This window comes from Pteropus vampyrus, unplaced genomic scaffold (genome assembly GCF_000151845.1).
Source record: "Pteropus vampyrus isolate Shadow unplaced genomic scaffold, Pvam_2.0 Scaffold481, whole genome shotgun sequence".
NCBI lineage: Eukaryota > Metazoa > Chordata > Mammalia > Chiroptera > Pteropodidae > Pteropus > Pteropus vampyrus.
In genome coordinates this window covers 1,285,092-1,307,020 of record NW_011889262.1, presented here as the reverse complement: position 1 = coordinate 1,307,020, position 21,929 = coordinate 1,285,092, and the positions used below count along the sequence as shown (strand labels likewise).

At 35.0% G+C, this 21,929-nt stretch overlaps 2 pseudogenes; both read right to left on the bottom strand.

The window, feature by feature from the left end:
- Positions 1-1,234: 1,234 nt before the first annotated feature.
- LOC105307151 lies at positions 1,235-10,711 on the bottom strand (annotated as a pseudogene).
- On the bottom strand, positions 6,892-7,011 carry LOC111732679 (annotated as a pseudogene).
- Positions 10,712-21,929: the final 11,218 nt, after the last annotated feature.

Genomic DNA, 21,929 nt, shown 5'->3' with positions numbered 1-21,929 from the left:
AATGTTTTGTAGTAGTATGCTTTAATTCTCTTCTCTTTATCTTTTGTTTATCTACTTTTGGTTTTTCCTTTGTTCTATTGGTGAAGCTTACACAGAACCTCATAAATATAGCAGTATTTAAAGCAGATAAAAAATTAATTCAATGGAATAAAAAAACTTTATGTTTTTACTCCTCCTCCTCCAAATTCCATATTTTGACATCACGATTTACCTCATTTTATATAGTGTATCCATTAACAAATTACTGCAGCAATAGCACTTTTAATACTTTTTCTTTTAATCTTTATACTAGAGTTAGGTGAATAATGTACCATATTTCATTATTAGAATATTCTGAATTTGACTACATACATTACCAGTATGTTTTATATGTTTACATGTTACTTAGTAGCACCCATTTATTTCAGCTTGCAGAACTCTTTGCAGCATTTATTGTAAGGCATGTCTCATTGTAATGAACTTCCAGGATTTTGTTTTTTTGGAAAAGTCTTTAACTCACCTTCATTTCTGAAGGACACCTTAGCACTTAGTGAAGTATTCTTGGTTAGTTTGTTTTTTCCTTCAACATTTAGAATATATTATTTCTCTGTCTCCTGGCTTGCAAAGTTTCTGTTGAGAAATTTGCTAATAGAATTAAGGGAGGTTCTTTGTATGTAATTTTTTTTCCTTTGATGAATTTGAACTTTTTTGTATTTTTTAAAACAGTTTTATTATAATATATCTTGGAGAAGATCATTTCGGTTTGCAATTTTGAGGTGACCTATTAGCTTCATGAACAGGATGTTTAAATCTCTGTCCGAATATGGAAAATTGTCAGTTATTATTTCTTTAAATAAGCTTTCTATTTTTTCCCTTTCTTGTCTCCTCCAGGGACCTTAATAACACATAAGTTATTTCATTTATAAATATTGTATTCCATAGTTCACATAGGCTTTTTTACCTTTTTAACACTTGATTTTTTCTCTCCTCTGATTAGATGACTTCAAATAATCTGTCAGTAGTTCACTAATTCTTTCTTTTGCAATTTTGGAGTCTGATATTGAAGCTCTCTAATGAATTCTTCAGTTTAGTCAATATCTTCTTCAACTCTATGATTTCTGTTTGTTTTTTATTTTATTTTTATTTCGAAGTTAAATATTTTAAAATTATTTTTAAAAGGTAACCTATACAAAGTAGCATTTTAAAATAAATCATCTTGCAATTCAAATGTCTGGTAGTATTGCTCTAACTTTGGTCAGCAAATGTTTATTGTATGTCTGTCACTTGCCAGACATATATGTGAAGCATTTTCTCTCCCTTCCAGTGGGGGGGGCGGGGGGGGGAAGTGCTTCTTCCAGGTAAACTTCCAGTGGTTCTCTCTTAGGCTGGTTCTTCCAGGTAAACTTCCAGTGGTTCTCTTCTGTTTTCTGACACTCCAATCAATAGTAAATACTCCAGCTTGTCTCATTCTCTCAAGCTCTTTCTTTATGATAGAACTGCACAAAGCTTTGGCTATTGCAAAGCATTTTGCTCCAGCCTGCAATGACCTCCTGCCTTGGTGACTCTGTAGGTCATATTATGTTTTCCACATCAGTCAAGGAAGTGAAAAGGGAACATCAATATTTATCTTTTCAAAGCAGATTATTAATTCCATTTTTTATTCCTCCATTTTCTTGTTTGTAAACAATTGCTTCTGCTTTTGCACTCTTTATGCTTTTACCTTTGCTTGTGCTGAAGGCTATCCTTTGCTCATAATACTGCTAAGGTTCATTTAGCTGTTTTTCTTGTTGTTGTTTTGTTTTTGTTTTTATTTTTTTTAATCGAATAGTTGCACTTCTACAAAAGTTCTGCATAAATTCTTCAGCAGCACCCTAATGTCATGTCAATAACCTTTCTAGCAACTGAATAAACTGCGTATGATCTTGATCTGACAGTTTTTCTACTAATGTTTCTTCTAATTCCTCCTTAATTACCCATCATGTTTTTAGTTTTAGCTTTTTCTGTAAATACGCCTTTGGCTCACAACTGATTTTGATATTTTTCTACATCAAGCAGTTTTCTATATGTGCCATGCATTCATTAATAATATGATTGCTTGCTAGTATAAAAAAAAGATGAAATGGACAGTTATCTTCTCCCTACTGTTTTGCTCTTTGTTTTGGGGGAAAAAAAAAAAAATCTTTTCAGTGTTTTCCTGGCTTGCTGCTCAAATAAAACACTGAGGAAAAAAGGTAAACAATAACTCTATCAATAATATCCTCTGTAAAAGTTTCTGGATCTTTTTCCCTCATGTTGTCTAAAAGTCTCTTTCCTATGTTGAACTCTTCAATCTGCTTTTCAATAAAATCCACTGTGTAAGTTTCATGACATAAGGCTGCAACATTTTTCTTCGTTGTTAGAATTGTGTTATATTTTAGCCTTAGTATCCGGGATCTAGAACCTGTTTGCAATTCAGCAGCTATGGATTCCCAGAGGCCTTGTCTCAGGACCATACTAACCATTCCCCCAAGAATGAGATAGTAGAAAACTGTGGCACCGCAAGACACACAGGGAGCTTCCTTATTGACTGTGGGAGTCCTGGGCAGGAGAGCTTCTGGTTCTTTTTGTTTTTTGTGTTTTTGTTGTTGTTGTTGTTTTTGTTGTTTTTTAATGGTTTATGTTTCTTTCTTAAATTCATTTGGTTCATGCATTGTTTTCCTAATTTTACTCAGTTGTCTGCGTTTTCTTATAATTTACAAAATTTATTTAAGAGGATTATCTTAATTATTTGTCAGACATTTCATAGATTTCCATTTCTTTAGGATCATTTATTGGAACTTTATTAGTTTCCTTTGATAGTGTAATGTTTCCTTGATCATTCATGATCCTTATGGCTTTCATTGGTCCATTTGCATTTGAGATAGTAGGCACCTCTCCCAGTCTTTACAGACTGGCTTTGGCACGCAAAGTCCTTCCTGAGATTCTGGGTAGACTATCGGGGTAGTATCTGGAGGTAAGCTTGCTGCTAAAGTTCATGGACAGAAAGGTCTGGCAACTGCATCAAAAGATCGATAGGCATGGTGCTCATGTCCATGGTTGGCAAGTCTGGTGCCTGGTTTCCTGGGGATTGGTCTAGAACCCAGGCCCATGGGGACTGACAAAATGGCTGGGGACCAGTGGGGTATTCTAATCGTCTGGATCTATTGAGGCTGGCCTCATTCTAGGGTGAGTCATGTGCTTGGGCACAAGGAAGCCCATTAGGATCTTTGTGCTGTGGGGGCTTGTCTGGAACTAAGGCTGGCAAGGAGCCTGTATTTGTGTGAGCCAGCCTGAAGGTTAGGCCTATGGGGGGCCATCGTGGTGCTGGGCAAGTAGGGAGCTTGGCTTCACAGGAGCCAGTCTAGAGTCTAGATCTTCAAGGGCCAGCCTAGCACTGGGCCCACCTGGGAGTTTGGGTTTCCAGGAGCCCACCTGAAACCTGATTTACATTAGTTACCTGGGGCTCTGGGAACTGTCCAGAGCTGAGATGCCTGGGAGTCTGGGTTTGTGAAAGACTTCTGGGAGCCTGGTGCCACAAGGGTTTCCCAGGTTTGCAGAGGTTTATCAGCCTGTTCGATTATTTTTGTCAGTTTTCTATTAAGTTGTATATTTTTATTTTTGTTGGTAGATGTTATTTATAAATACTGGAAATTAATCTATCATCAATTTTACATAAAACAACTGTCTTCTATGATTTGTTGGTTTGCCTTTTTACTCTCTTAGTGGTGACTTTAGATGAATAAAAGATTCTAATTTTAAAGCTGTAAATCTATCAATCTTTTCAACAATAATTAGTGGGGTTTTTTTGTATAAATCAAAAAGTGATGACACTTTCTTTTAATATATAATAAAATTTTAATGTTTTGCCTTTCATTTTTAGTTGTTCAACAGTCCTAGAATTGCTTTCTGTGGCCGATGTGAGGTTAATATCAAGTTGTGTTTTCTTCCCAACTGGATAACAAATTATCAGCACTATTTATTGATGCGTCCATTTTTTTCCACCAGAGTACAATTCTGATTTCATATTATATACTATTTTCTGTCTTTGGGACTCTTTCTTCACTTCAAAATAGATAGTGTTTTATGTGTCAGGCACAGTTCTAGGCATGTTATTCATCAATAAACAATACAGAATAGGATTTTCTACTCTAATTGATTTTGTAGTTTTGTAAGGAAAATTAGGTCACAAACAATGAACATAGCAAATAAATTGTTTAAATATAATTGATAAATACTATGCCAAAAGAGCAAAAGTAGTCCTGAAGTAAAAGGGAGGGGATGTGGTAACATCGATTTAAATTGGACTGGTCAGAGCAAGCACACTGAAAAGGTAATAAATAGTTGAAGATTACAAAGTTGGTAGTGTGGTTATCCAGGAAAACAATAATGGCCAGTGAAAAGGTCAGGAGGCAGATACTTGCCTCTCAGATCAAAGAAGAAACAAGGAAGCTGTATCAAAGTGATTTAGAGGTATTAGTGGGAACCAAGGCCACAGAGTTAATGAGGGACAGTTTAGGTGGGGTTCCAGGCCATTACAAGGTCTTTGCAAAGCCATTGCATGATTCTGAGCAGTATGATTTATGATTCATAGGATCCTTCCTGCTGATGGTTTGAGAATAGACTGGGATCGAGGTAAGAGAAGCAGGGAATCCAATTAGGAGGATGTGGCACTAGTACATGCCAGATATAATTAGAGTCTGGACCAGATGGTTCCAATGGAGATGGAAAAAAAAGATCAAATATTGCATATTTTAAAAGTAGAGACAACAGAATGTATAAATAGGTTGGTATGTCATACAAAAGAAAAGCATGAGTAAAAGTGCAGCTGGTTTGGGTTTCGGTGGAGGGTTGATTAGAAATCCAATTCTGGATACACTAAGTTTAAAACATTCACTGGGCTTCCAGCTGAAAATATTGGAAAAAAAAATATGAGTCTGCAGTTTCGAATAAATGTCTAAACTTTGGATGTATATTTATTATTTTTTCTCTTTTACTTTTCTTAAAGTAAATGTACACTTTCTTAAGTACCTGGCTTAATAAGTACAGTAAAACTAGATATGTGAAAAGGCAGTCTTCTCATGTTATTTTTCTGTCCCAACAATGTCTTAACTATTCTTGGTCCTTTGTAATTTCATAAAAAATAATTGAATATGTTTACCAAGTTCTATTAAAAAGCAAAAGCAAAAACAAACAAAAACTACTAATATTTTCAATGTATTTCTTTAAATCTTTAACTCATTTTCAGGAAAAAAAACAACTTAATAGTAATGAGAATTTTATTATGTAAATAGTTTATATTTCAGTTTATCTTCATTAAGACCTCTTGATGAGATTTTATTATTTTTTTGTAGAGGTCTTGCACATAACTTATTATTTTATAATTTTTACTTCTGTTGTAAAAGTTGTATAGTTTTCATCCCTTTAGTGTTTGCTGATTATATAGAAGTATAATGGATTTTTGCTTATTAATTTTTTCCAGTAAGTTTGTTAAAATTAATAATTTTTAATTTTAGATTTAATATTTAAATAATTCTGATATCTAATTCTATTTTACTACTACAACTAATAACTATTTTTGTATTCTTTCACATTATTTTTGCTCTTTTTCTTTTTCTTTGTTTTAACTTTTGCTTGAAGGAGAGTTATTGCGCTAGATGAGATCTGCAATAAAATATTGAAGTAAAAGGATGATATCAGACATCTTTGCCATGTTTAAAATTCCCTGCATGAACATTTAGTGCTTTACCAGTAGGTATGATGTTCAGTTGTACGGATTTTGTAGATATGCTTTATTGGAAGTAGAAATTTCCTTTCCATTATGTTTGCTATGAAGTTTTTGTTTTTGTTTTCATCATGGATGGGTTTTGAATTTTATAAGAAAATTTTTCTGTATGAATTGAGATAATCAAATGATTTTTACTTTAAACAGTTAATATTATAAATTTATTAATATTCTAATACAAAAATACAGTATAAATCTGACTTGGCCACATTATTATTATTTAATAAATTGTTAGCTTAGATTTGCTATTCTTTCACTTAAAATTTTTTGCATTTATTCACATAAATAACATGAAATTGTAATATTTTATCCCTTACACCTTATTACATTTTAGTTTCTAGGATTATGCTATACTCAGAAAATAAGCTGCAGAATGTTTTCTTTTTTACTTTTTACTTAAAGGCTCTGTTAGATTAGATTCATTTATGCTTTTATTGTAAGAATTCTCTGATGAAGTTAGTTGCGGCTGGTGTTTTCTTTGAGGGAACATTTTGAATAATGAGTTAAACTTTTAATGGTTTTTGAACTTATCAGTTTCTCTATTTTTCCTTCGGTTAATTTTGCTAAAATTTTTTTTTCAAGAAATATTTTCAATTTTTCTAAATTGTAAAATTTTGATAGAAAGATTTTCTTGATATCCTTTCATTATCTTTTCAGTGTCTTCTGTATCCTTTGGGTGCTCATTTATGTATTTTTGACATAAGCTATTTTTCCTGCAACTGCTTTCTTTGAACAATACTGTCAGAGATATTTCAATTTTATTAGTTTTGTCAAAAAAACACATTTTCACTTTGTTGATTTTGCCCATTAATTATAGACATTTGTTCTTGATTTTTGTCCTATTTTTTTTCTTCTACTTTCATTGAGTTTATTTTTTTTATTCTTCTAACTTTTTGAGATGCATATTTCTTTAATTTTTCATTACATTTTCTTTTAACCACATGCACCACCAAGCCCATAATTTACCATTAAATCGCTGTTTAGCTTCATTCTTCAACTTTAGATATGCATTTATTTATTGTTTAGTTAAAAATTTTGTCTTTTTTATTTTTTTTTCTTGGATGTGAGTTATTTGAACTATATTTCTTTTTTATTTATTTATTTTTTTTAAATGCCTATAGCACCTAATATTCCTAGGTGGTTTCCCATCTAAGTACTAATCAGGCTCGACCTTGCTTAGCTTCCAAGATCAGATGAGATTGGGCACATTCAGGGTGGCATTGGCCATAGACAGAACTATATTCCTTAATCTTAAATCATATGGAAAATTTTCTAGTTTTTTTATTCTCATAAATGATTTCATCTTAAATTGTTTTTAGAATATAAAATATTTTCTATATAATTTCAATCTGAAATTTGTTGAGAGTTGATTTAAAGTTCAAGAAATGGTCAGTTTTTATAATTGTGCAATTATATGTGTAAAAAATGTATTTTAGAAAAGAATATGTATTCTAGAGTTCTCAAATGAAGAATTTTGTTCCGTAATGTCTGTTAGGTTATAATTGTTAATTGTGTTATCCAAATAACTTACTAATGTGTATTTGTTCTCGAAACAGAAAATATGCTAAAATCTTATTTAAGGCTCTGTTTTGAGAAACTATAATCTTATTTTTTTATGTTTTTACAATTTTATTTTTAAAAACTACCCCATGTTATTTCAAAAAATATTTTTTGTTTTATTTAATACTTATTTTGTCTGCTATTAATAAAAATATATCAGCGTTTTTTGGTTACTTTTGGTGCTACTATTACCTTTATAATCCTTTTTTCCAGCTTTTGTCTTCTTTATGTTTTAAATAAGACTGAAGATAATCTAATTTTTAAAAAATCTTGGCTAATAATGCTTGTCTTAAACTAGAGAATTAGATTCATTTATATTTTTTGCTATTACTGATACATTGGTTTTAATTCATCACTTTTGTGCTTTCTATTTATCATGTTTGTTCAATTTTCCTTTCCTCTCCTTTAATGCTTTCTTTTAGAATTATCTATTTTAATCATTCCAGTTCTTTTAAAATTAGTATTTCTAAGTTTGACTTTGTTTTTTATAGGTTACCTGAGAAGTTACAACCTTAATTTATTAAAGTTTAATTTTAATACCTTCACTATGCTCTAGAACCAACACATAAATTTTAGAACACTTTAAGTCATTTAATCTTTCCATTTTTTTTTATTTTTGTCATTTATTTTACTTCTGTCTTGTTTTCTCATTAATATCAGATGTTTTTATTGTTATTGATTCAGCCAATACTTATTTATATTACCCACATATTTTCCAATTTCTTTCTCTTAATTCATTACTGCATCTGGAGCATTTCATCTATGAGTCGTTCATTTCTGCAACGAATACAGTGTTCAGAAATTTCTTGAGCTTGGCTCAATTATCATTAGTCCCTGAAATTCCTTTGATGGAGAGTAAGATTTTACGTTTGTTTTATCCTTTGATGAGTCACTATAGTATTATGAGAGTCTTCTTTTTGACTCCCACCTTAGACAGAGTCTCCACTTTCACTTCAGTCTGCCTTACAATTTAAATTTTAGTACAAGTTGTCTTGGTAAACAGATGCCCTTAAAGAAACAGCTTCAGTGGTCCCTATCTTCTTTTCTGAATGTCCTCTTTCTCTTAAATTTTAAAACCATGGGGATAAATGGATCATTGGCAGTGAATGTTTTATCTTCCAATCACAACGGGGAGGGAAAGCAAGACTGCAGGGGCTTCCTTAAAGGATGAGAGGGGTCCTAACCTCATTCAGGAGCTCCCCAGCCCAGGGGCCCAGCCCACGGAAGAAGAGTTTCCAAAGACTCTGACTGTAAAAATCAGAGGGGATTCTGGCCATTCAGGTGAGATAGAAGGAGACTGAAATCCTAGATGCCTCTTTAAAGGACTCACACACAGGTTCTCTCACCCACAGACACAAACCCAGGGCAGTGGTGGCAGGTCAGAGGCTCGTGAAAGATTCAAACATGAAAAGACTACACCTGGCACACGAACAAGGGCTGGACAGGCAGCTGCCATTGTGCTTTAGTCGGAGTCTCTTGCAGGGCAATCTACAGACTGCGCCAGTTTGCCTGTGCAGATTCCTCCTCCCACATGGCCAATTTGGAAGCTGCACTGGCCTGAAGTGATCGGTCCACCCCACCCAACCTGCAAATGGACCAGAGTGTCTTGTTGATAGGTGGCTGCCATGCCCTGCCGGTTTCAGGACCAAACATTGGCAGCAGGCAGCCAGCGCTGTGACCGTGCATTTCCAGGACAGTTTCAGGAAGATTACTGCTGCCAACACAAACTTGGATGGATCTCGGGGATCTGTTGGTCAGTCCCAGATGGCAGCTGGTCTTGCTGGGATCGGTAACTTTTGTGAGAAAATGCAAATGGTTACTGAAGCTGCAGTAAGTCTGAGGCTGTATTTACCTGACAGCCATTGTCTCCCTGAGACTTTATCCCACACAACTCACAAATTGCCCTAGGCAGACACTGCCTTCTCTGATCTCACATTTCCCACAGGCAACAAACTGGCTAGCACAGTGCGGGCATTGTGGGGAAATCAGTTGCAGGAAGACCTTTGTTGACTGTAAGAGCTGCAACATCTCTTGGGGTGATTGCAGGGGTCTGTGGAACTGCCCCAGATGGCAACTGGTCATACTGGGATCTGCGACTACAGCAGGAATGTGTGGGCCCAGAAGTTGCAGCAAACTGAAGCTATATTCATCTGATGGCCCTTGTCTCCCTGAGATCCAGCTTTTCCCAATCTACAAAGTGCCTGAGGCCAATTGACAGGCAGCTGCCCCTGCCCTACTCCTCTCCAGGATTACTCATTTTGCACAGTCCATAGACCCCCACTAGCGCAGTGAGTGGATTTTAGGAAAATCAGTTCTGGAGAGATCACTGCTGCCTGCAGGAGCTACAAAATCTCTTGCGAGAGTCTCAGGGGTCTGTGAGACTGCTCCAGACAGCAGCTGGTCTCACTGTGATCTGTGACTACTGTGGGAACATGCAGCCATAGAAGTTGCAGAAAACTGAGGCTATATTGGCCCATAGGCCCTTGACTCCCTGAGATCCTGCCCTATCCAATCCATAAAGTGCCCACGGCACATTGACAATCCAGCTGCCCCTGCCCTACCCCTAACCAGGGTTGCATATTCTGTGCAGTCAAGAGACTTTGGCTAGCAAAGTGAGCAAATTTCAGGGAATACAGTGATGGGAAGATTGTTGCTCCCAGCATGAGAATCAATATCACTTAGGCAGATTTCAGGGGTTTTGTGGGCCCATCACAAATGGCATTAGATCTCACAGTGATATATGACTTTTGTGGGAGCCCACAGTCCCAGAGCTGGCAGCAAATCTAGTGCTGTATAGGCCTGATGGCCCCTTGCCTCACAGAGATGACACCCTACCTAACCCACAAATTATCTATGGCAAACCTACTTCTGGGGAAACCGCCCCTTTCTGTGTTTTCCTTGGGTCATGAATTCAATAGAGAACAACAGCACTCAATTCATGCAAAGCCCGAGCTTTCAGGAGAAATTTTTGGTGGCAGGCCACGAACTCACTCCCATGAGTTTCAATAATTCTTAAACAAAACTTGAGTATTTGCAAACCTGAGGTAGGCAGCATCTGGCCTCACTATGATCTGAAATTTGTACAGGGAGCCAAGGACAGTGCTGGCATGTAAACTGACACTGCAATAGCAAAGGGAAATCTGCTCAATAGATCCAGGTGATCCCAGGGGCCTTGCACCACCCAACATGCATATCATCCAGAGGCTCTTTCAGTTCTGGAGACTTACAGGCAACTAACAGGCAGTATAAGGCCTTGAGGAGCACTGGTCCTTCTGCTAAACTTCCCTAGACCAGGTGTGGGTGGTAACCAGACTGCAGCCTACAGTGTGATCTCTTCCACTTACCTATAGATCCAGCATAGGCAGCAACCATCTGTGGGTAGCTTTGTAGCTCCCGCCAGGTAGCACTGAGCAATCAAAGGCAGTGGGTGACCTTGACTACTGGGGAACCTTCCCAAAGGGCCACAAAATCAACACACCTGGAGACTGGCAGTAGACTACAACAGAGCAACTCCTGACTAGTCCCATAAACCATACACACAAAGGATGGTCTCAAAAAGTACACAAGCCTGTTGGGGAAAATTCCGCTCAGTGGAGTCAGTACACACAAAGCAACTTACACTCTGTGAGTACAGCCAATTCCATTAGTCAGCCCAAGTGTTAATCCCATCCACTGATGTATTAACACCAATAAAGGTGTAGCTACAACAGAATATCACACAAAACAACACACAAAAAAGATCACATCCAGAGCCCCTGGTACAGATGATCAGGGAGAGCATGTCACTGGGTCACACAGGACACCTTTCACATAAGGCCATCTGGCCAAGATTAAGAGACAAAACAAATATTCCTAACACATAGACATGAACACAAAAGGCTAATAAAATGAGAAAACAAAGAAACATGTCACAAATGAAGCAAGAGGAGAAAATTCCAGAAAATAAGCTAAATGAAATGGAAGCAAACAACCTACCAGAGACAGAGTTCAAAATAGTGATTATAAGGATGCTCAACAGAGAGATAGTAAGCATAAAAAACGACGTCATAGAAACCACACAAAAAAGAACCAGACGGAAATGAAGAACGCGATAACTGAAATGAAGAATACAGTAGAAGGATTTAACAGTAGATTGGATGAAGCAGAAGATTGAATCAGCCAACTAGAAGACAAGATAGCAGAAAACACCCAATCAGAGTAACAGAAAGAAAAAGAACATTAAAAAAAAAAATAGCATAGTTTAAGAGACCTCTGGGACAACATGAAGCATAACAATATCTGCATAATAGGAGTATCCAAATGAGAAGAGAGAGAGCAAGATATTAAGAATCCATTTGAAGAAATAACAGAAATCTTCTCTAATCTGGCAAGGATATTAGACATGCAAGTCCAAAAAGCACAAAGAGTCCCAAACAAGGAGAATTTTAAAAGACTCGCACTAAGACACATAATTAAAATTCCAAAGGTCAAAGATAAAGAGAGAATCTAAAACAGAAGCAAGAGAAAGACAGCTAGTTACTTACAAGGGTACCCCCATAAGAATGTGTGCTAATTTTTCAATGAAAATTTTGCAAGCCAGAAGGAACTGGCAAGAAATATTCAAAGTTATGCAAAACAAGAATCAATAACCACACTCTATCCAGCAAAGCTTTTGATTAAAATGGAAGGTGAGATAAAGAGCTTCCCAGACAGGAAGAAAACTTAAGGAGTTCATCATCAACAAGCCAGTATTACAAGAAATGTTAAAGGGACTTCTGTAAAAAAAGAAGGAGGGGAAACAAAAGATAAAACAAATATGAATAATAAAATGACAATAACTATGTACCTATCAATAATCACTTTAAATGTAAATGGATTAAATGCTCCAACCAAAAGACATAGGTAGCCGAATGAATAAGAAAACAAGACCCATGAATATGTTGTATGCAAGAGACCCACTGCAGATCAAATTACCTCACAGACTGAAAATAAAGATGGAAAAAGATATTTCACAAAAATGGAAATGAAATAAAAGCTGGAATAGTGATACTTATATCAGATAAAATAGACTTTAAAACAAAAGCTATAGTAAGATACAAGGAAGGGTATCACATAATGATAAAGGGATCAATAAACATATACAAACCCAACATAGGAGCACCTACATATATAAAACCCTAATAAACATATACAAACCCAACATAGGAGCACCTACATATATAAAACAATTATTGACTGACATAAAAGGAGAGATCAATAGTAATACACTCATAGTAGGAGGCTGTAACACCACATGGACACCAATGGACAGATCTTTCAGACAAAAAATCGACAAGGAAACAATGAGTCTAAAAGATACAAGAGACCAGATGGATTTAATAGATATTTTCAAAACTTTTCACCCCTAAGCAGCAAAATATACACTCTTCTCTAGTGCATATGGAACATTTTTCAGGAGATACCACATGTTAGGACATAAAACAAGTCTCAACAAATTTAAGTTTGAGAGCAGAGAATTTGGAGAAACATGGCAGAGTGAGAGATGTCCCCAGATCTTTCCCCTTGAAACAACAATAAGCTCAACTTCTAAAACTAAACAAAAAACACACAAACTGCACACCAGCATGTCTGAGCATGGGATCTGTGCATAAGAGCTACTAAAGGTCAGAACCCTGGGTGTAGGGTGGTGTTCTGGGAGAAACAAAGAAGCTGCCTCTTGCAGCCTGAGCTCTCTGTAGGAGGAGGAGCGGGGGGTGTGGAGGGGGTGCAGGGAAGGTGATGCAAGTTCCCTGAACAGCCCTGCCTGAGAGTGCTGTGAGCTCCACGCAGCTGGCTGCAAGGCCTAGTACAGAAAGTAGAGAAATGGGAATGGCAGGACAGAAAGTAGAGAAATGGGAATGGCAGAGAAACAACATTTGATTTTTACCAGCTGTGGTTGAAAAACTGAGGCTGAGCTGCAGCCTTCATTCCCCAACCCAGAGGGCCCCTCCCCCCATATCCTCTGAGATGGAACACCGTGGAGCCCCAAGAGAACCTAAACGAATGCTACGGAAACTGTCGCTAACACTGACAGGGAATGAGACTGAGAGTAGCGAGCCTGATTAAACACATGTAAGGAGAAAAAAGACATTATTAAGGCTTTATATAATGCTAGGATCAAGAGGCTTAGAAGCCACCTACTGAAAATCAAAAGAAAAATGCATTCTTTGCAACAGTCTAAACCAAAAGAAAAAATGCATTCTTGCAACAGGCTAATAAATCTTCTTTCTAGAAAGACAGCAGAATACACTTCCATTAATGCCCAGGCGGAGATATAGTCCATTAAACACCATGAACAACCAAGATGACAAGGCAGCTCAGAAAGAAAGAGAAAAATCTCCAGAAAATAAGCTTTCAGACATAGAAATATATGACTTAAATGACAGAAAATTAAAGAAAGTACTTCTGGAAAACCTCAATGACATCCTAAACAATTCATATCAACAATTTCAGAACTTGAAAAAAACAACTAGATGAGTAGAATGAGTTCTTTAGCAAGGAGATTGAAACCCTCAAAGAAAAAAAAAAAACAGAATAGAACTTCTAGAGATTAAAAACACTGCAAGAGTTGAAAAAATGAAATAGCAAGCTTAGAAAATAGTGTTGACCAAATGGAGGAAAGGATCAGTGATATCGAAGACAGAAATCTAGAAATAAATCAGAAGGAAGAAAAGAAAAACTGAAGAATGAAAAATAATGAAAAAGAAATATAAGAAGTAGCTGATACCATCAGGAGAGGAAACATAATAATAATGGGCATTCTCGAAGGGGAGGAAAAAGAGCAAGGATTAGAAGCATTTTCAGACAAACAGTGGATGAGAATTTCCCAAATCTAAAGAATGAGCTGGAGCTTGAATTCGAGAAGTCAACAGAACATCCAATTATCTCAACCCAAAAAGGTCTTCACCAAGACACATTGTATTAAAGTTATCAAAAATCAACAACAAAGACAGAATTCTCAGGGCAGCCAGGGAGAAGAAGACGGCAACTTAAAAGGAAAATCCATTAGGTTATCATCAGACTTCTCAGCACAAAGCTTACAAGCCAGAAAGGAGTAGAAACAAATATTCAAACTATTAAGTGAAAGGAACTACCACTCAAGAATAATGTATCCAGCTAAGCTCTCCTTTAGATATAAAGGAAAAGTTAAGGCCTTTCCAGACATACAAAAACTGAGAGAAAGGGAATTCTCCACTACAAGGCCTGCATTACAGGAAATACTGAAGGGGTCAGCACACCTAAAACAAAATGACAAAAAAAAAAAAAAAAAAATACATAATTAAGAGTAAAGTGACTAGCAGGAAAATAAAAGTAGAGAAGAAGAAGAAATTATAAGCTTAAATAATAAGAAGAGATTTGCTATAGCATTCAGCATACATAGGGACAAATTGAAACAAAAATGACAGAAAGGGGAGAATTCAAAGATCGAAATTTGCAAAAGGGAGTGGAGATAAGGCACACACAGAAGAAAATGGGCGACTGTATAAATATACCTATCCTTTATATATTCGTAATGGTAACCACACGCCAAAGATCAGAACTGAAGTATATAACACACACAAAAAAGAAGGACCACAGGGAAAGCCCAGAAAAGCCAACCAAAATAAAGAAAACAGAAATACGAGGACAAGGAAGCAATGGATACACCGAGCTACCAGAAAGCAAAAGATAAAATGGCTATAAGAAGACCTCTTATTTCAATAATCACCCTAAATGTAAATAGACTCGATTCATCAATAAAAAAGCTTAGAGTTGCAGATTGGATCAAAAAACAAAACCTAACCAACCATATATGTTGCCTCCAGGCGACACATCTCAATTCCAAAGACAAATATAGACTCAAAATGAAAGGGTGAAAAATAATATTTCAAGCAAATGGCATTCGGAGAAAACCGGGAGTAGAGGTATTAATATCAGAAGAAATAGACTTCAAAATAAAAAAAGGTAAAGAAAGATACTGAGGGACACTTCATAATAATAAAGAGAATCATGCACCAAGAAGACATAACACTTATTAATATCTATGCTCCCAATCAGAAAACCCAAAATATGTAGAGCAATTACTAACAGAACTAAAGTGAAAAACAGACTAAAGCATTATCATAGTAGAGGATGTAAATATCTCACTGTCAGATATGGACAGATAATCCAAACAGAAAATCAATGAGGAAATAACATCCTTAAGTGACACATTAGACCAACTGGACATAATTGATATTTACAAAACCTTCTATTCCCCCACACGCTGTTTATATATTCTTCTCTAATGCACATGAAACATTCACAAGAATTAACTACATATTGGAAAACAGAGATAGCTTCAATAGTATAAGAGGGTTGAAAACATATCAGTCATACTCTCTGATCAAAATGCTTTGAATGTAGAGATCAGCTGTAAAAAGAACGCTGGAAAAACCACAAATACTTGGAGATTGAACAACATACTACTGAAGAATAACTGGGTCAGAGAAGAAAGAAAAGGAGAGATCAAGAGATACATAGAAACAAATGATAATGATAGTACAAAATATCAAAATTTTAGGACACGGCAAAAGCAGTCATAAGAGGAAAGTTCATACAATTTCAGGCCTATCTCAAATACAAGAATGAGCCCAAGTAAACAATTTAACACTTCATCTTAGACAACTAGAAAAGAAAGAATAAATGAAGCCTAAAGTCAGCAGAATGAAAGGAATAATCAAAATTAGAGCATAAATAAATAAAATTGAAAACAAAACAAGACAAAAAAAATAGAAAAAATAAATACAACAAAGAGCTATTTCCTTGAGAAGATTAATAAAATTGACAAACCCCTGGCTAAACTCACTAAAGAAAAAAGAGAAAGGACACAAATAATAATAAAAAAAAATCTGGGATGAAAGAGGGGAAAATGATGACAGATGCCACAGAAATACAAAGGATCATACAAGAATACTATGAAAAAGTATATAACATCAAATTTAATAACCTAGAAGAAATGGGCCTGTACTTAGAAAGATACCACTTTCCTAAACTGAATCGAGAAGAACTGGAAAATCTAAATAGACTGATCAGCAGTATGGAAATTGAAACAATCATCAAAAACCTACCAAAAAGTAAAAGTCCAGGACAGATGGCTTCATCAGTGAATTCTACTAAACATTCAAAGAAGATTTAATACCTATTCTCCTCAAACTCTACCAAAAAATCAAAGAGGCCATACTTCTCAACTCATTTTATGAGGCCAGTATTACTCTGATATCAAAACCTGATAAAAATAACATAATAAAAGAAAACTACAGACCAATATCTCCTATGAATACAGAGGCAAAAATTCTAAATAAGATACTAGCAAACCGAATACAGCAACATATTAAATAGATTATATACCACGATCAAGTGGGCTTCATCCCAGGGGCACAGGGATGCTTCAGCATATGCAAATCACTTAATGTGATACACCACAGAAACAAATTAAAAAATAAGAATTATATGATCATATTAATACATGAAGAAAAAGCCTTCGACAAGATACAGCATTCATTTTTGATCAAAACACTTAACAAAATTGGTATAGATGGAAAGTATCTTAACATAATAAAGGCCATCTATAACAAACTCTCAGCCAACATTATACTTAATGGTGAAAAACTAGAAACTTTCTCTATAAGATCAGGAAAAAGGCAAGGCTGTCCACTATCACCACTGTTATTCAATATAATATTGGAGGTCCTAGAGAGTGCAATCAGGCACAAGAAGATATAAAAGGCATCCAAATAGGAATAGAAGAATTCAAACTGTCACTATTTGTGAATGACATGATTCTCTATATAGAAAATTCTAAAGATTCCAAGAACACTGCTAGAAACAATAAGCAAATACAGTAAAGTTTCAGGATACAAAATCAACATTTAAAAATTTGTAGTGTTCCTATACTCTAATAACTAAGTGTCAGAAAAAGAAGTGGAAATAATAATTCCTTTTGCAATTGCTACAATAAAAATAACATTCCTAGGAATAAATCTAATGAAACATGTGAAGGACTTATAAAATGAAAACTATGACCCTATTAAAAGAAATTGAAGATGATACAAAGAAATGAAAAGATATTCCATGTTTTTGGATTGGAAAAATCAACATAGTTAAAATGACCATATTACCTAAAGCATTATACAGATTTAATGCATCCCCATCAAAATCTCATCAGCACTTTTTAAAGAAATGGAAAAAAATGTCATCAGATTTGTATGGAAGCACAAAAGACCCCAAATTGCCAAAGCCATCCTGAGAAAAAAGAACGAGGCTAGAGGCATCACTCTGCCTGAATTTAAATTATACTACAAAGTGACAGTAATGAAAACAGCATAGTATTGGCAGCAAAACAGACACATGGACCAGTAGAACAGAATCGAGAGTCTAGAATTAAACCCATATTTATATGGGCAAGTAATTTTTGACAAAAATCCAAAACATACATTGGAGAAAAAAAAGCATCTTCAATAAATGGTGGTGGTAAAACTGGAAAGCCATCTGCAAAAGAATGAATCTAGACTGCTGTCTATCACCACACACCAAAATTAACTCAAAATGGATTAAAGACCTGAATATAAGACCTGAAACAATAAAATGCATAGAAGCAAACTTCTATGCATTTAGCCTTCTATAGGAGGCTAAATAATATCCTACTAAATAATGAATGGATTCTCTACAAGATCAAGGAAGAATTCAAAAGATACCTAGAGACAAATAAGAATGAAAACACAACTATCCAAAATCTATGGAACACAGCAAAAGCAGTCCTAAGAGGGAAATTCATAGCAATTCAAGCTTACCTCAAGAAACAAAAAACGCTCAGATAAACAATCTAACCTTCCACTTAAAAGAACTAGAAAAAGAATATCAAACAAAGCCCCATGTGTGTAGAAAGGAGGAAATAATAAAGATCAGAGAAAAAATAAATGAAATAAAATTGTAAAACAAATAATTGTAACATTTATATAGAACCATAAAAGACCTTAAATAGCCATGGCAATCTTGAGAAAGAACAAAGTTGGAGCTATCACACTATCTGATATCAGACTGTACTATCAGGCTACAGTAATCAAAACAGCATGGTACTGGCAGAAAAAAATGATATATTGATCAATGGCACAGAATAGAGAGCCCAGAAATAAATCCACGGCTGTAAACTCACTTAATATATAATAAAGGAGGCAAGAATATACAATGGGGTAAAGACAGTCTCTTCAATAAACGATGTTGGGAAAATTGAACAGATATATGCAAAATACAAAAACAAAACTGGACCACTTTCTAATACCATATGCAAGAATAGACTCAAAATAGATTGGACTTAAATGTAAGACCTCAAACCATAAAACTTTTGAAAGAAAACATAGGCAGTAAACTCTCCGATATTGCTAACAGAAATTTCTTTTCAGATATATATCCTCAGGCAAGGGAAACAAAAGAAAAAATAAAGAAATGGGACTATATCAAACTAAAAAGTTATCGTACAGCAAAGGAAACTATCAACAAAATGAAAAGACAACTGACTGAATGGGAGAAGATATTCATTTCTGATACATCTGATAAGAGGTTAATATACAAAATACATAAAGAACTCATACAATCCAACAACAGAAACAAACAATCCAATTAAAAAATGAGCAGAATACCTGAATAGATATTCCTCCAAAGAGGAAATGCAAATGGTCAATAGACACATGAAAAGATGTTCAACATCATTAATCATCAGAGAAATGAAAATTAAAACCACAATGAGATATCATCTCACACCAATACAAATGGTTATCATCAATAAATCAAAGAACATATTGGTAAGGGTGTGGAGAAAAGGGAACTCTCAGACACCGTTGGGATTGCAAATTGGTACAGCCACTATGGAAAATGGTCTGGAGGTTTCTCAAAAAATTAAAAATGGATATACCTTTCGACCCAGCAATTGCACTTCTGGGTATTTATCCAAAGAAAACCAAAACAATAATTCATAATGATTTATACATCCCTATGTTTATGGCAACATAATTTACAATAGGCAAGATATGGAAGCAACCTAAATACCCGTCAACAGATAATTGGATTAAGGAAGTTGTGGTTTATAAATACAATGGGATGTTACTCAACCATTTAAAAAAAAAATGAAATTTTACCATTTGCAACAATATGAATGGACCTAGAGGTTATTATGCTGAGTGAAATAAGTCAGATAGAGAAAGATATATGTCATATGATTTCACTTATATGCAGAATCTATATTTAATAACCTCTGGATTTAAGAACTATATTTTAACAATGTTTTCAGTAAAATAAACAAAATTAATAAAAGAAGAGAATGTGTAAACTTGTTAAATGTGGTGGTGTAGGTTTCCAGACAAAATGCAATGGTAACTGTTGGAAGGAGTGTGGTTCATAAACCTGTTCTACTCAGCCAGACCTTTTATGATTTGTCTTCAAGCTTCTGCTTGGTGCCCCTTTATCTTTCTTCTTGTCCTCATGCAGCTTCCTGCTTTGCTTAATGGCACTCAGTCTGTGGTATTTGCCTTTGACCATCTATTATTGATGTCCCTGCTAGAATTCGTATGTTGAAATCCTTAACCCTGAACGTGATGGTATTAGGAGTTTGGGTCTTTGGCAGGTGATTAGGTCATGAGAGTGGAGGCCCCATTAATGAATGGAATTAATGTTCTTATAAATGAGGACTAGGAAAGCTTCCTTACTCATTCTGTCATGTAAGGTCAAGCAAAAAGATGGTTATCCATGAACCTGGAAATGAACTCTCATCTGACACCAAATCTACTAGCACTTTGATTTTTAACTTCCAAGTCTCCAGAACTGTAAAAAAAATATTTGTTGTTTATAAGCCATCCAGTCTATGGTGTTCTGTTATATCAGCATAAACAACTAAGACATCATTCAACGACAGATGTTTAATTCTTTCCTCTTTACAATCCCACAGACCTGGAATAAAGTTAAATGAATCTTTAGATGTGCATCTTTACATAAAGAACCAGTCCATTGTAAGCCTGGTGACTATTGAGGGCAGCTGTGCTTTACTCAGTGAGCAACGCAGAGGTTCAGCCTGTTTCAATCTGATTCCGTTGTCACAACACAAGGCTCTTTATGGTACAGGTAAATAAAAAGTTTTTTACTGCCACAAACTATGTATGAGAGGGCTGGAGAAGCTGGTCACCTATGTGTGCAGAAGGGAATGGGTAACCAGAAATTTGTGAGCAATATCTACCCTATACTTAACCTGTAAGACATAAGGCAAAGGCAGGAAGTAGAGAATGTGTTGTGAGCAATTCAGTTTCTTTATAAACATTACTTTATTAACCTTAATAATTGCTCTTATCTAAGGTAAATCCATTTGGATAGATAAACCCGTGTTTATGATACAGGAAACAATGAGCACCTGATATTCATAGATGTCAGAAACTGAGAGACTATATTATTCAAACTCCTAATGTGGTATGTCTGGGGGATATGGCACTGTATATAATCAAGAGTGCACACCCTTGATTTTAGAAATTAGAAACACACACACACACACACACACACACACACACACACACACACACACCCCAAATATGAACTCCGAATTTACAAGTGTTGAAAGCATTAACTATGAATTTAAACGTTTTTTCAGTTATTATTATTTGCTAAGTAGAGCTGAGGATTTGTTCTTGCTTGCCAAGCATTTCATATAAATAGTTTTCTTAATGAAAAGAAGCTGAGAAAGATTTAACTTTGAAAAGGAGATTATGATTAAAATTCTTAGAATTGCAGCCCACAGGGACAAATATTATTATGGACTAGGTCATTTATAGAAATAAGTTTTAAAATTCAACTCTACTAATTAAGTTACTAAATTCATGCACAAAGTTGACTTAATAATTCCATATACACATATGTGCAGTAGAATGAACAGCTTTCTTAACACCTGAGGTATGAGTCATTTTGTCCAAAGCAAGCCAGGCTAGTGAGCTATATTACAGAATAATGAAATTTTAAGGGGGGAAATAGTTCTGACATAATTTTAAAAGTGTATTTTATCTATTAAAGTGGACATCTGTCAACTAATGCTTTTAAAGCATTTTTTAAATAAAAAAATATGAGTTTTTTGTTGCCAAATTTCTTGAATTAAGATAAATCTAAAGTATAAATTAAATATTGACTTATTTCTAAAGTCACTCCTGTGTATTATTTTAGGCACTTAGGTGGCACTTAAATTCTTCGAGTCAATTGGAATTCAATTTTTTTCCTGTCATTATTTCAGCATAAAAATCTACTTTAATTTGTAGATATATGATTTACAGTTAAAATATTTAAAACGTATTTTTCATCTGCTTTTTTGTTGCCATCACTTTCCTCTGACTTATGTGTTCTGTCTCAGCATTTCAGTATATATGACATTGTTTCCGACTTGGTTTTTACTCTGAGTTTCTATTTCATTTTAAATTCCAATCCTTCCATAATCTTTGAGCTTTTATTAGTTTCCCTCTCCAGAGACTAGAGCCCTATTGCTAAATCTCAGAAAAAAACTGAGTTTGGCCACTTTTATTTTTTGTAA